At 44.1% G+C, this 15,995-nt stretch overlaps 1 protein-coding gene across 6 annotated transcripts in view; it reads left to right on the top strand.

The window, feature by feature from the left end:
• SPIDR (scaffold protein involved in DNA repair) overlaps positions 1–15,995 on the top strand; it is a 265,133-nt gene that overhangs the window by 226,428 nt on the left and 22,710 nt on the right. The gene's annotated exons all lie outside the window — the stretch shown is intronic.

Here is a 15,995-nt window from a genome sequence, read left to right as displayed (position 1 = left end):
TGTAGGAAATGCACTGAGTAGTCTAAATAATTTGTTTACAGACAAACTTTTGGAATCCATTCCATTTTTAAGTTGAACCAAAATTTGACTAACTGTCATTTAGTTGCTAAGTCATGTCCTGCTCTTTGCCAACCCACGGACGACAGTCCCCCAGGCTCCTCTGTCCATGGGATTTTCCAGGCAAGAACAATGGGGTGGGTTGCTGTTGAAATAGTTGATACTTCTTTTTAGGTTGGAATTAATTTCTTTATCTTATGTATTAACTTTGCTTTGACATGTAACCATCCAAATAAATAGATTGTCTTTTTGTTCTTTTGTAAGCTATATTTCTTCAAAACAAATTATTTAATAGTTTTGGAATGCTGAATGTTATAATTGCCTATTAGTGACATCATCCACTGTCAGTCATCCATCCATGGCCCAGTAAACAAAAATTGTCTCTTTTTTTCCCCCAAAATTATTGTGTTTCATAGCAACTCATAAACCTTAACAAAATATATTTCTCATAAACCTTAACAAAATAGACTTACTTCCCAGAATTCAAACTAAAATGATTAATTATAATTATATAACTCCAATATCTAATATAGAAAGCTACTTCTTTGCTAGTTGGAAGGTAGTTTTATGTTTGGGCTAAGTCATGGAGTCTTTTACATCTTAGTTCCTGGGTTTCTTCTGGTCCACCATCACAGTGACATCTTTGGGTGGACAGATGGCCTTGGGGCTGGGCCCCTGTGCAGGGCACCCCACCCTGTTCACCTGCCCCCCTTGGAATGGTTGAACAAAAACAGCCGTCTTTTGTGTTTCTGTGACATATTTTTGGTGTTTTGTGTCCGTACTGACCAGTTAAAGTGAGAAGAGTCAGGAAAATAGTCTGGATGTAATGGAAAAGACCATTACAAATAGCCCTGCTGAGCCCACCCCTGCCCTGCTCTCTTCTTCCCCAGGACGCTGGCTGTTTGTCCAGGGACAGGCGTGTCCTCTGACCTTTTTTCTCTCAGGTGGCCTCTGCAACGGTTTAGAGGTCAGATAGGCTGAAAACTCACTTTACTTTGGTGTCATAATTCTGGGTATGAGCATTATCTTTTTATTACTGATTAGTATGTGATCTTATTTTTATGAGTTACGGCAATACTAAGGGAAAATAGAACTTTTCTGAAATATGTTAACCCTAGAAGTATAGAAAATATAGGTCGCAACATTTTTGCAGGGGAGGGGAACCTTTTTCAATTCAAAATCCTGCTAGTACTTATGTCCCAACTTGTTAGAACCAAAGCTACTAACCCGTCTAAAGTACATTATTAGTTTACAAGGTACTGTTTTGTTTAGATTTTTTCAGTGGCACTTTGAGAGTAATGTACTGAAGAAGACTGTTGAAGAGCGTTTGGTCAGCCCTCACTGTATACAGACAAGCCTGCCTGAGTGCTACCATGATGAGGAAGCAACTTACGTCATCTTTGACCTTGAATTGTCCCCCTTTATATTGAAGACTAGATCTGCCCAAGGACTGGGGCGGTTGTTGCTTTAAGTGATGAGGTCTTAAATGTGTGGTCTCAGAAGATTTCCTGAAAGCAGTGAGTGAGAAGAATGTTGAGACATCTTGATCTTGCAAATAGAAATTGTCTCCTCAAATTGGTAAGATGTTACTGTGAAGACATAAAAGTAGGGTTAGGAGAAAGTATAATTCATTTATTCTTCAAATATTTGGTGCCTGTTTGTGCTGTGCATCTGGCTAGCTACTGCTTTGCTAGATTTTGGGGACTTATCCTAAATCAGAAAGTACTGAAATAAAAAGTCAGTCAGATGAAGCCTCAGATCCTGTTAACTAGGAATTCTCCAGTGATCCAGGGAAAGTAAGTGCCCCTAGGAGTTTTTGAGAGAAGAAACAAAGAGGTAAGAAAATTGAAAATGGAGTACAGATGATTCTGCTCTTACATTTTTAATTTATTTGAAAGAGAGGGAAAGACTGGGGCAGAGGTACAGACCTGGGAATCTCTGCAGCCGCTGAGGGCAGAAGGAGGGACCTGGCACTGTGGATTTGTAACTTCCGGTAGCTCCGGGGTGGGAGTCGGGAAATTCTCCTGGGAGCTAGGCCTAATGCCAGGAGTGTAGATTAGCCCTTCCTGCCCGAGCTCACAGACCAGCAGGAGAGCCAGGAGGAGGTCCTGAAAGACACCAGCCAGCGAGTGCCAGACCCAGCAGCCATTTTGTAGGGCTCAGAGGGCAGGTTCAGATTTGGGGACCCTGGAGAGAACCACAGGAGTCTGGGGCTGAGGACTCAGGTGAGGGTGCGGGGGACACACTCCCCTGGTCTAGACATCCACTCCCCACCTGGGGTGGAGACTGGTGAGCTTTTGAGGATAGAGTGAGGGGTTGGGCATGCTGAGGAGGGTGTATTTCAGAGAATGGTCCAATTAATAGTTAGTGTTTACATGCCAGCTTTTGTTTTAAAGGTAACAGATTAAGTACCAATAATCTTTAAGTTCAAACCAAGCTTAGTTAGCTTGCTCACAAACTAACCCACAGCCAGGTCAGAAGCCCCCATCCCACCCCCAGCCCACGGCACTTCCTGCCCAGAGCACTCACCCTTTGTCCCAGGTACCAGCCCCTCCTGCCCTCACAACTGGGCTCTCTAAGGCCCTCTGTCTCCTGCAGCAGCTCCTTTGGCCCATCGCTCAGGGTTATGTGGGTTTCTCATGACCTGTGTCCCACCAGAGGGGTGTATTCTAAAGTAAACTTGAGCGACATCTTAGTGATAATATGCAAGTATCAACACCTGTCTGAGGAGCCCTGGAATGCCTCCCCTAGCTGGCCTGTGCCAGGTACAGGCTGCCCAGCCCAGGGTCCCAGTGGCTTACTGACATACAGGCTGGTTCTCAACCCAGTCACTCCCCTCTGCATGGTGGAGACCACTGTGGGTTAGCATACCTTGTGGCCAATGTCCAGGCTGGCCTGCCCATCGCCAGGCTCCGTGAGTGCAGGCTGTGTTTCTCACTCACCATTGTATTTCCTGTGCACGGGTCAATTCCTGGCACCTGAGAGGCTCATAATAAGAGTTTGTGGAATGGACATTAGTTGTTTGCTTGGATTCATCTTGGATTTTCCTCAACAAGATTTGAACTTGTACTTTCTTAGCAGCAGTCACTGGTGCACAGTTTAAGAGGGAAGGGTAAAGACTAAGTTGTCCGAAGACCAGGTGCAGATGGGAAACACGTCCTCTGTGTACCCTGGGCTGGGACCCTGGGTCCTCCCCACTGTGTCCAGGGGGACACACTCGAGGTTGTTGGGAAAGTACTTTATCAGGGATGCAACCCCAGCTTATGGAGGAGGGCCCGGAACAGGTGAGGGTGACTAGTCAGGCTCTGCCCTTACTCTGGGCCCTGGGGCGTCGGTCTCCTGGAGGCCCTTGTGTGACCAGGTGCATGGAGGGGCAGCACAGGGAGCTTTTAGGAACCGTCCAGCACGAGTGGACGGGGCTCGGGGGCCGTTGTTGAGGCATCATCTCAGATGCTGTTTCAGCAGAAAGCGTGTCTGGTGAGCGCTCTCCTGGGAACAGAAGCCTCAGTGACTTCCTCCTTTGATTCCCCTCTTCAAACGGCTGCCTCTTAAAGAGACACACTTCCCTTGGGGTTTGCTCATTGCTGTGGTTGGAATCCTCTTTCAAGAGACATACTCAAGAAATCTTTCATCATTTTGAAAAATTGTTCCTGGTAGGTTCACCGCCCAGTTAATGGCAAGAGAATAAAGTGTCACTGAAAAAGCAGGTACTAAATCCTAAAGCCAAGGATGCTCCAAAGACTGGCCCAAAGGTCAAAGCCCTGACCCGTGTAGGACACGATGCTGAGTGAAGGAGTCCACACAGAAGGCTGCATGCACGCTGTGGGGTCCCGCTTACATGAAACAGAGGAGACAAACCCTTGGCGACAGAGTGCAGGCTGGTGCTCGCCAGGAGGGACGAGAGCAGGGAGTGACCGCTGACGGGCACCATGTCTCCCTGGGGCGATGACAGTATTCCAGGACTGGACAACACCGTGAATGTGCTCAATGCCACTGAACTGTGCAGTGTTGACGTGGTTAATCCTGCGTCATGTGAATTTCGCCTCAGTCTTTTAAAGGGATGTATATGAATTCATTGCCTAAAAAGTACACTGAGTTATGAAAACAGCTACAAATGTTTCATGAGTCTAGTTGGAGAAGAATAGTTTCTAAATGAAATGTCTAGGTATAATTTCACATCATTCAAAAAGACCCAACTAGGGAGTTAGGGGCTCAAGAGGAAATGTCGAGTATTGAACTTGAACCGTAAAGATTATTTCTGGGTAACTAGAACAGATTTATCTAGTAAAATGGGCACTTCTAAATCATTCATTACCTTTATCATTCAATGAACAACCCTTAAGAAGAGAAAACTCTTGTCTATCTCTCTGCGTAATCAGTGATGGAGACATTGACAAAGGGGAAAACCGGCAGATTACAGAGAGGCTCAGTACACCCACCAGGTTGATCACAGGAAGAGGAGGAGAGAGAACCACAAACCACCTGAAAGAGGCGTTTGAACTGTGTAGGCCAAGCACTAACCACTGTCAAGATTACTGCCTTAACAGTGCTTCAAAAAAACCATCCAATAAAAAAAAAAATCCAATAAAAAGAAATTCAACCTGTCAGCAGTTAGGTACAGAAGTTCTGCCCTGAGGGTCCTCTGCATGTCTGTCCCTGTCAGTCGTTGACGAATGCGGCGGCTGAGTGTGGACGCAGGGCTGAAGTCAGTCCAGTCGGCTGGAAGCTGACCTTCCAGCGGGCCGCACGGACAGTCCAAGGAGGTTTTTGTGGGTGGGGCTTTACCCAGAGGCTTTCAGGGTGTGGCTTATGAGGTTCATCCAGTTCAGGGCAGACACCCCTGGGAGGGCACGGCCCCACCCATAAGTTCATTCCTGTTATCTCCTGACCAAAAATAGACTGTCTTGCTGGAGCCAAGTGTTACTTATCGTCCTGTCCTCTGTAGCAATTAAAAGAGCATGCAGTGAAAACCTGACTAAAAGGATGAGGTCTGAACCACAGCAGACTGTCACAGTAGTTCTTGACCATTTGAAAACATAAAGGAATTGTTAGTAGCAATCTCAGAACTGGCTCAGACAACCCCCGCCCCTTGCTCCACCCTCTTCCGCCCAATGACTTGAGGGACACAGTCGAACCCAGTTCAGTTCAGTTCGGTTCGGTCGCTCAGTCGTGTCCGACTCTTTGCGACCGCATGAATCACAGCACACCAGGCCTCCCTGTCCATCACCAATTCCTGGAGTTTACTCAAACTCTTGTCCATGGGGTCGCTGATGCCATCCAGCCATCTCATCCTTTGTCGTCCCCTTCTCCTCCTGCCCCCAATCCCTCCCAGCATCAGGGTCTTTTCCAATGAGTCAACTCTTTGAATGTGGTGGCCAGAGTATTGGAGTTTCAGCTTCAACATCAGTCCTTCCAATGAACACCCAGGACTGATCTCCTTTAGGATGGACTGGTTGGATCTCCTTGCAGCCCAAGGGACTCTCAAAGAGTCTTCTCCAACACCACAGTTCAAAAGCATCAATTCTTTGGCACTCAGCCTTCTTCACTGTCCAACTCTCACATCCATACATGAACACTGGAAAAAGCAGAGACATTACTGTGCCAACAAAGGTCCGTCTAAAGACGGCACAGTAATGTCTCTGCTTTTTAATATGCTATCTAGGTTGGTCATAACTTTCCTTCAGGGAGCAAGAATCTTTTAATTTCATGGCTGCAGTCACCATCTGCAGTGATTTTGGAGCCAAAAAAAATAAAGTCTGACACTGTTTCCACTGTTTTCCCATCTATTTCCTATGAAGTGATGGGACCAGATGCCATGATCTTAGTTTTCTGAATGTTGAGCTTTAAGCCAACTTTTTCACTCTCCTCCTCCACTTTCATCAAGAGGCTCTTTAGTTCCTCTTCACTTTCTGCCATAAGGGTGGTGTCATCTGCACATCTGACGTTATTGATATTTCTCCCGGCAATCTTGATTCCAGCTTGTGCTTCTTCCAGCTCAGTGTTTCTCATGATGTACTCTGCATATAAGTTAAATAAGCAGGGTGACAATATACAGCCTTGACGCCCTCCTTTTCCTATTTGGAACCAGTCTGTTGTTCCCTGTCCATTTCTAGCTGTTGTTCACTGGGGTGATTTGGCAGTGTTGGCCTGACTGATGCAAGGGGCTTGTTTAGCAAAATCCAAGCTTCGGGAGCGACACTGGTCACTGAGTAGAGGCGGTGGAGAGGGGAGAGCAGGGCTCTGAACCACCGTCTGTGAGTCTCGTCTCAGGCGTTGGTCAGTGCGCTGGGGGCTGACCCCTCAGGCATCAGGCAGGACAGAGAGCACTTGCCTTCCCAGGTGGCTGTGATTTCCTGAGCTCACACACAGAAGTGGTTCTGCACACCTAAAGACACCATAGTAGTGGTTCTGCCCTTGCTCCTCCTACTTTTTCTTTTTTTCAATTAACTAAAAAGTACAGCTCTGGTCAGCATTAATCTCTTTCTTTTCTTGTTTTTACAAACAAAATGGGAGGAGTGCGATGAGTAATTTAGAAGAATGATAACTAGAGGTTGGAAGTGTTTTTATTTTTTTCCAGGATAGAACAGAAATCAAGCTGTCTTTTTAATTATAACAATGGGCAAGAAGAGGTAATGAAGCCAGTGGAGTTAAAAGTACAGAGAGATTTAGCTAAAACAGGAATCCAGGAGACTAAATTCCTGGATTTAGCTAAATCCAGGAATCCAGAAGGAAGATCAGCTGATGCAAGAACATAAAAACATCTGCTGCCTAACCCTGGTTAGTAATTTATCCAGTGAATTTACCTGCAGCACAGTAAGTCTAGAATACAGCCAGTGGACAGGATTTTTTTGCTTTTTCATTCATTCCTTCTCTTACAAATCTCAGTACTCCCCTTCTTTCCACATCATCTCACGAAAATCATAATTATCTGCCTGTAGGGGACCAGCAGTTTTAAAGCTTTCAAACTTTTAAAAAATAGAAGTCCAAACAGCAAGCTCTGTGTTAATAACAAATCTGCACAGACCTCTTCTGTTTAGAACTGGGAGGTGGTGGGTTGGGCCACCATGGCCCCCACCCAGCTCCTAGGGCTGTGATTGGGAAGTGATCACTGAGGACTGAATTTTGTTCTGGACATTTCACATGTCAACATGGTTCTTTCTTGAGACTTCCCTGGTGGTCCAGTGGCTAAGACTCCTAAGGCAAGGGGCCTGGATTCCATCTCTGGTCAGGGAACTAGATCCCGCATGCTGCAACTAAGATTTGGCACAGCCAAATAAATAAAACTAAGTATTAAAAAATATATATGGTTCTTTCTCTCCCTCTCTCAGCATAATAGCCTGTGGCAGCAGGCCTTATTGTGGGGCACTGGGCCATGTGATTCAGAAGCTTGGTGGGATGTTACTTGTTCATCTCACATATGAAACAAATGCTTGATTTTGCTTTTATTAAGTGCCTTCTCAAATTTGGAGAATCTTACAGATTATAATTTTAGGTAGAACCCACTTAAATCTTTTTGTTTGCAGTAAAAACACTGTTCATATAGGACATGGAAGTGGAAAGAGAGGGAGTGTCACTGCCACCGTGGTCCTTCTTTCTTTCCCTTCAACTCTCTAGCCCGCTGGCAAATTAGGTCATGTTACTGTGTTTTTAAGTAAAGACTCAGAAGCTCCTGAGACTAAGTAATAACTTGGCTGCAGGTCAAGGGTGGGCCTGGAGCCCGGTCCTCCAGAGGCCAGCGCCTGCATCTCTGGTGCTCTGGCCTATGTGTAGTTACTTCCAGTTCCAGGGGAATTCACTTCTGTAAATTTTGTATTTGCTTTATAGTTGTAATCCCTGGACCTCAGATCAGAAGTCTGACCATTTCTTGTCAGTAGTGATGTAAATTTAGATTCTTGGTGTTTTCCGTTGTTTTTGTTAAACAGTAGCGGTGAGCCATCTCTGCTGGAATTATCTTGAATGACTGGAGGAGCATCAGATCCATACTAAATAATTGCACTGAATGCCTCAGGTTTAGTTCAACATTTTTTTTTCCTGTTTACTTAGACACTTATTAATGAAAATATGACTTTTAAGAACTGGACATTTTCATTACTATTTTTCATGATAGTATAATCATTTTCATTACTATTCTTTTTAAACCAGAGACTTTGCTCCTCTCCCTGGAATCACTGACAGTGGAGAGAGTGGTCCCAAGGGCGCGCTTGGGGCTGGACCACATGTTGGAGAAGCGTCAGACCAGGCCTCTCAGGATTATCTGTGGGAGATCATGGTACAGCTGCCGCTGTCACTGGTTGTTAATACATGGAGAAAAGGAAATCTAAACATCTCCTTTCTGCTGGGCATTTACTCCACATCTTTCTCCATGAATGCAAACTCGTCTATAAACAAAGAAGGATGGTTGCTTTTCTCTTTGTTGTTTCCAAGGGTGTCCTTTCCAGTTTCTGCCACTGCTAGTCACGGACATGTGTGTGTGCCCTGTGTCTCCTTTACTGACCTTTTCAGTGAGCCTTGTTCATGGGGAAACGTGACAGACGTGAGAGCAGTTCCTCAGCGCCGAGTAGAGTGAACGCAACTGTAGGGCTACCCAGGATGCCACCCCCAGATTCAAAGAACAAAACGTGCGGGGCATCCAGGCGCCACCCCATGCCCCAAGATCTCTGCAGTCCCGATTTCCTCTGCTGTCTTCTTTATAGTTTTACCATTTTATGTTTGTCCTCAGAGTCCAGTTACTTGACAGGGGGTTGTGTTGATTTGCTGCTTGTGCCCACATAGACTATCCCCACAGGAGAGCAGAGGGTCTTCAGGGGAGTCTGTGCAGGGCAGCTGCGTGGTATGTGAATTTGTGGTGACGGAGTAGATTGTGAAGAGGCTTGCTTGTTTCAAATATGAGAGCACACTGGTAATGTTGGATAAAAAGTGTATGTATCTGTCAGAAAATCTGGGCTGACAGATTTTGTGTGGAATGTGGGTGTTCCTGCCTCCACACTGGTAAGTAGGTCATGTGACACTGTTGAAGTGATAAAGACCTCCTGGGCCCTGAGACCAGCCTGAGAACTGTCTGCAGTTCTGGACAGCAGCAACTTGCAGCAAGAATTCCTTACTTCCCTTGCTGAGTGTGTGTGAGTCTGTGTGTGTGTGGCAGTTTCTGCCCAGGTAGAACAGAAATGCGCAAAGTACTTTTTATATACAAACTTGTGCTCAGTTCAGTTCAGTTCATTCTCTCAGTCGTGTCTGACTCATTGCAACCACATGGACTGCAGCACACCAGGCTTCCCTGCCCATCACCAACTCCTGGAGCTTAATCAAACTTTTTCTGTCGAGTCAGTGATGCCATCCAACCATTTCATCCTCTGTCATCCGCTTCTCCTCCTGCCTGCAATCTTTCCCAGCATCAGGGTCTTTCCCAGTGAGTCAGTTCTTCCCATCAGGTGGCCAAAGTATTGGAGTTTCAGCTTCAGCATCAGTCCTTCAAGTGAATATTAGGACTGATTTCCTTTAGGATAGACTGGTTTGGTCTCCTTGCAGTTCAAGGGACTCTCAAGAGCCTTCTCCAACACCACACTTCAAAGTATCAGTTCTTCGGTGCTCAGTTTTCCTTATAGTCCAACTCTCACATCCATACCTAACTACTGGAAAAACCATAGCTTTGACTATACAGACCATTGTTGGCAGAGTAACGTCTCTGCTTCTTAACATGCTGTTTAGGCTGGTTATAGCTTTTCTTCCAAGGAGTAAGCATCTTTTAATTTCATGGCTGCAATCACCATCTGCAGTGATTTTGGAGCCCCAGAAAATAAAGTCTGTGACTGTTTCCATTGTTTCCCCATCTACTTGCCATGAAGTGATGGGACCGGATGCCATAATCTTTGTTTTCTGAATGTTGAGTTTTAAGCAACTTTTTCACTCTCCTCTTTCACTTTCATCAAGAGGCTCTTTAGTTCTTCTTCACTTTCTGCCATAAGGGTGGTATAATCTGCATATGTGAGGTTACTGATACTTCTCCCAGCAATATTGATTCCGGCTTGTGCTTCATTCAGCCTGGCATTTCTCATGATGTACTCTGTATATAAGTTAAATAAGCAGGGTGACAATGTACAGCCTCGACGCACTCCTTTCCCAATTTTTAACCAGTCTGTTGTTCCATGTCCTGTTCTGACTGTTGTTTTTTTGACCTATATAGAGATTTCTCAGGAGGCAGGTAAGGTGGTCTGGTATTCCCATCTTTTGAAGAATTTTCCACAGTTTGTTGTGATCCACACAGTCAAAGGCTTTGACGTAGTCAATAAAGCAGAAGTAGATGTTTTTCTGGAACTCTCTTGCTTTTTCGATGACCCGGTGATGTTGGCAATTTGATCTCTGGTTCCTCTCCCTTTTCTAAATCCAGCTTGAACATCTGGAAGTTCACGGTTCACGTACTGTTGAAGCCTGACTTGAAGAATTTTGAGCATTACTTTGCTAGCATGTGAGATAAGTGCAATTGTGCGGTACTTTGAATGCTCTTTGGCATTACCTTTCTTTGGGATTGAAATGAAAACTGACCTTTTTCAGTCCTGTGGCTACTGATGAGTTTTCCTAATTTGCTGGCATATTGACTACAGCACTTTCACAGGCTTTCTTATCTCTCCTTGCTATTCTTTGGAACTCTGCTTTCAGATGGGTATATTTTTCCTTTTCTCTTTTGCCTTTCACTTCTTTTCTTTTCTCAGCTATTTTTAAGGTCTCCTCAGACAACCATTTTGCCTTTTTGCATTTCTTTTTCTTAGGGATGGTCTTGACCACTGCCTCCTGTGTCACAAATCTGCATCCATAGTTCTTCAGGCACTCAGTCTATCAGATCTAATCTCTTGAATCTATTTGTCTCTTCCACTGTATAATCGGAAGGGATTTGATTTAGGTCATACCTGAATGGTCTAGTGGTCTTCCCTACTTTCTTCAATTTAAGTCTGAATTTGGCAATAAAGGAGTTCATGATCTGAGGCACAGTTAGCTCCTGGTCTTGTTTTTGCTGACTGTATAGAGCTTCTCCATCTTTGGCTGCAAAGAATATACTCAATCTGATTTCAGTATTGACCATCTGTGATGTCCATGTGTAGAGTCTTCTCCTGTGTTGTTGGAAGAGGGTGTTTGCTATGACCAGTGCATTCTCTTGGCAAAACTCTTTTACCCTGCTTTTACGCCTTTACCCTGCTTCATTTTATACTCCAAGATGAAATTTGCCTGTTACTCCAGGTGTCTCTTGACTTCCTACTTTGGCATTCCAGTCTCCTATAATGAAAAGGACATCTTTTTTGGGTGTTACTTCTAGGAGGTCTTGTAGGTCTTCATAGAACTGTTCAACTTCAGCTTCTTCAGCATTACTGGTCAGGGCATGAACTTGGATTACTCTGATATTGAATGGTTTGCTTTGGAAATGAACAGAGATCATTCTGTCATTTTTGAGATTGCATCTAAGTACTGCATTTCAGACTCTTTTGTTGACTATGGTGGCTACTCCATTTCTTCTAAGGAATTCTTGCCACAGTAGTAGATACAGTGGTCATCTGAGTTAAATTCACCCATTCCAGTCTGTTTTAGTTCGTTGATTCCCAAAATATCAGTGTTCCCTCTTGCCATCTCTGTTTGACCACTTCCAATTTGCCTTGATTCATGGACCTAACATTCAAGGTTCCTATGCAATATTGCTCTTTACAGCATCGGACTTTTCTTCAATCACCAAAGTGGTGCTAGTTATTTAATTAGTTAGTTGTTTGGCTGTCCTAAGCCTTTGTTGCTGTGTGAGGCTTTCCCTAGTTACAGCGAGCAGGGACTCCTCTTCGTTGTGGTGCTCAAACTTCTCATTACCGTGACTTCTCTTGTTGTGGCAAACGGGCACCAGAGTGCATGGGCTCAGTAGCTGTGCACACGGGCTGAGTTGTTCCGTGGTATGTGGGGTCCTCCCGGACCAGCGCTGGAACCTGTGTCCCCTGCATTGCAAGGTGGAGTCTTTTTTTTTTAATCAATTATTATAACTTTATGAAAATAAACTCATGTTTAGCATTTGTTCACCAGTTTGAATGCTACAATTCCAACTTAAAAATATAAAAATGAGCATGTAAATTTCACTCTTGTTCCCTTGTAAATTCCGCCAATGTATCAAGAAAGACATTTTTTAATGAACATACTGAATTAGTTTTAATACACCACATCGTGGAATATCATGTAGCCTTTATAAAGAATTAAAACTATAACAATGAGTTGGAAGAGATTTAGCAAGGTGGATTCTTAACCACTGGACCACCAGGGAAGCTCTAGTTAATATTTTTATATCCTAGATCTTGAAGAAAGAATTAAGATTAGGAAGGACCTTTTAAAAATGCAACTAGCAGATATCCTGCAAAATGTGACGTATTCCAAAATTATAAATTTGGCTTACCTGGTTATATAATAAATTTAAGTGATGGTGCAAAGGAATAGTAAAAAAGGCTTAATTTCAGATGTGTATGCATTTATTTTTCTTTTTTTTAATGTAAAAAATTTTACTGAGTTATAATTAACATACAATATTATATTAGTTTCAAGTGTACAACATAGTGATTTGATGTTTATTCATCATGAAATGGTCACCACTGTGTGACCAGTTACCACGGTCACCACAAATTCTGTTCTGTTGCCACATCTCCACCTCTGTATTGAGATTGTGTCCCCGGATTCTTTCCCAGCTTCGCTGGATTTCTCTTCCTTTCACTAGCTTCTGAGGAAACCAGCTCCTCCGTCTTGCAGCACCGCTGTCTTGTCTGGAGTGTCTGTTTGTGGCTTTGTTTAACCTTGTCAGTTTACCCTCTGAGCACTTAATTTTCGTTTTTCAGTTTCTCTATCTACAATTTGAAGAATATCATCCTGAAATGCATTGAATTAACCTTGGAACATGTTTAGTAATCCCCACACCTGTGGGGTGTTTGTGGGGTGTTCTTAGCAGAGTGTGGTCCCTAAAGTCAGAGCGCCCAACTTGATGCCATCACTGTCTAATTCAGGAACAGCTGATTTCTAATTCAATTGATTTCTAATTCAGGAATCTCTCCCCAAAGAGGCACATCCCCATGAGCAGTCACTCCCTCCCCCACCCCCACCCTGTCAGCTATTCTTCTGCTGTCTGCCCCTGTGACTTTGCACGTACTGAACATGTGATGGCAAGGAACCATCTTGGCTCCTTCCATTGAGCAGCTTGTTTTCGAGGTCCATCCATGTTGCATCATGTATCAGTGCTTCAACCCTTTTCATGACAACCTGATGTTCTGTTACACGAATATAGCAGTCAGTAGTATTGTACCACTTTTTATACTCACCAAGATGGCCAGTCCAGTTCGTAAAACCAGGGGTTTAGCTTCAGACAGACATGCACAGAATGGCAAGGGGCGTGTTTGCTTTTCCTCCACAAGTTCACCTGGGTTTGCAGTTTTTGTTGTCCTTGCCCAGCTTTTCTTTGAGTAGTTTCATTACGTAGTGGGAGCAGGGAGAAAGAGGAAAGGAATGAGAGAACTTGTCTACAGTTGAGGGAAGAGGTTAGTGACTTTGACCTTCATCCAGCTTCACCAGTGTCCCGTTGCTGACATCACACCCCGACACTCTCCGGGTGCTCCTGGTCATGTTCTCTGTCCTTGATGTCCTCTCAGGGTTTGTTCATATCAGAGTGTTTAAAAGTGGAAGTTAAACGTTAGATTGTATATATATAAGTGGAAGTTAAATGTTAGATTCTGACAGAGTGCTTTAAAAATACTACACTGCACAGTGAGGCAAGGCAAAGCAAAAGAATCAGAAAGGAAGAAATAAAACTGTGAGATGACACAATGGTCTATGTCAGAAATCCCGAGGAATCTGCAAAATACAAAAAGGTTCCTAAAATAAGTAAGTCAGTTTAGCAGAGTCTCAGCATACAAGGTTAGCATTCAAAAGTCAGTCACATTTCCAGTGAACCCTTTGAAACCAAAATTTAAAATACAATATTTTTAGTTCCTGAAAAAGGAGTATTTAGGCATAACCCTAATGAAATGTGTCAGGAGTTGTATGCTGCAAACTACAAAACACTGATTAAAGAAATCAGTGGGCATCTAAATAAACATTTACCACGTTCATGGATTAGAAGACAACATCTTAAAGATGCTACTTCTCCCCAGAAGAGTGGATCGGCTTGACACAATGCACATTAAAGTTCCAACAAAAAAAATGTGTAGATGTATCTAGGCCTATTCCAAACTTTTATTTGGAAATGCAGAGGAACCAGAATAGATAAAACCACTTTGAAAAGGGATAGAGTGGGAGGAATGAATGGTACCCAATTTCAGAACTTATTAAATGGGTACAAGAAACTGCTGCATTGGTGGAGGCATGACTCATCAGTGGAGAGAACCTAGGAAGGGCTGTGGGATTACGGCCAAGTGACTCCTGACCAAGTGCAAATAAAGCCACTAAATGGAGGAAGGATGGTCTCAGCTCACTGCCCATGGATGGGTAAAAAATTAATCTCAACCTCTATCTCACACCTCACAAAATACCTTAGGTATAATTATGCCACATAAAACTATAAAGTTTTTAGTAGAAAACCATTGGGACCTGCTAAGAAAAGAGTTCTGAGATAGATGCCAAAAGTGTGATCCATGAAAGGAAAAAAATCAGTAAGTTGGACTTTATCAAAATGAAGAGAATGTTAAGAGAATGAAAAGATAAGCTACAGACCATGGGAAAATATTTGTAAATCTTATATTTTAGACTATATAATGAAATCTTAAGACTCAGCCATAAACAGACACACACTCAGTCCAATTAGAAAATGGCAAAGGACATGAAGAGACATTTCCAAAGAGGACATCACATGGCAGATAAATACCCGGAAAGATGTTTAACGTCACTGTCCTTAGGTTGAAGCACAGCGTGACCGAGGTGAATATTACTGCACTCCTATCAGAACAACTGAAATGAGAAACAGTGACAACCTTGGTTGCTAGTGAGGATGTGAAGAAACTCTCTCGTATGTTGCTGGTAGGGCTGTAAGGTGATGTGGTCCCCTGCAGGAACAGAGTTGGCAGTCCCTTTAAAAATTGAACACACTTACCCAAGCAGCTGCACCCCTGGGCACTTACCTGGAGAAAAGAACATCAGCATTCCCGTAAAATTCTGTGCCAAGTGTTTTTAATAGCCCCAAGCTGGAAAAAAAACCCATGTCCCTCAGAGGTGAATGGTAAACAAGCTGTGTCACATCCACACCATGGACAGCGCTCAGCAGTAAAAGCAACGGGCTGCTGGTGCCACTGCAGCCTGGGCGGATCTCGAGGCCACTGTGCTGAGTGATGGAAGCCGAGCTGAACACAGCAGGCACCGCATGACTGTTTACGCAGGGTTCTCAGGTTGTGTCAGTGCACATGAGACTTGTGAGTGCTGGTGAGTCCCTCACCGAGTCTCCAAGCCTCGACTGGGCTAGCACTTTGGTGCCCATCCCTCGGGGAGCTGTGTGGAAGGAGGAGGGGCAGAAGTGGGCAGACTGAGAGGCACAGCGGGCCCCCCAGCTTCCAGGGGGCCCCCAGCGTCCAGTAGCCACCTCTCAACCTCAGCTGGCCCTGGTCAGTCACCCAGCTCTGCCTGGTCACCTCCACAAACAGCTGCTGCCAGGAGAAGGGGAGAGTGACTTTTCACCAGCATGTCCCCATTTACTTACCACTTTTGTTCTTGATTTGGACCCAGAATCTTGGTGTTGACTGTAGACCATGCCCTGTGTGCCAACATTTCTGCTGTGATCCATGTGAGGGCCCAGAAGATAGCAGGGAAGCTTTGAGTCTCCTTCTCTGTGATGCCAAAACCCTCATTCTCAACTCTGAGTTTAACTGCTGGATCCTAAGCACTTAAAATAGTACATGCTATTAAATGTTGAGAAAAATAAGAGTATGTAATATTAATTCTTAAGACCACAA

The sequence above is a fragment of the Odocoileus virginianus genome, chromosome 15 (genome assembly GCF_023699985.2).
Source record: "Odocoileus virginianus isolate 20LAN1187 ecotype Illinois chromosome 15, Ovbor_1.2, whole genome shotgun sequence".
NCBI classification, from domain to species: Eukaryota; Metazoa; Chordata; class Mammalia; order Artiodactyla; family Cervidae; genus Odocoileus; species Odocoileus virginianus.
The sequence above is the reverse complement of the archived record's forward strand: the minus strand, read 5'-3'. Positions and strand labels throughout refer to the sequence as shown.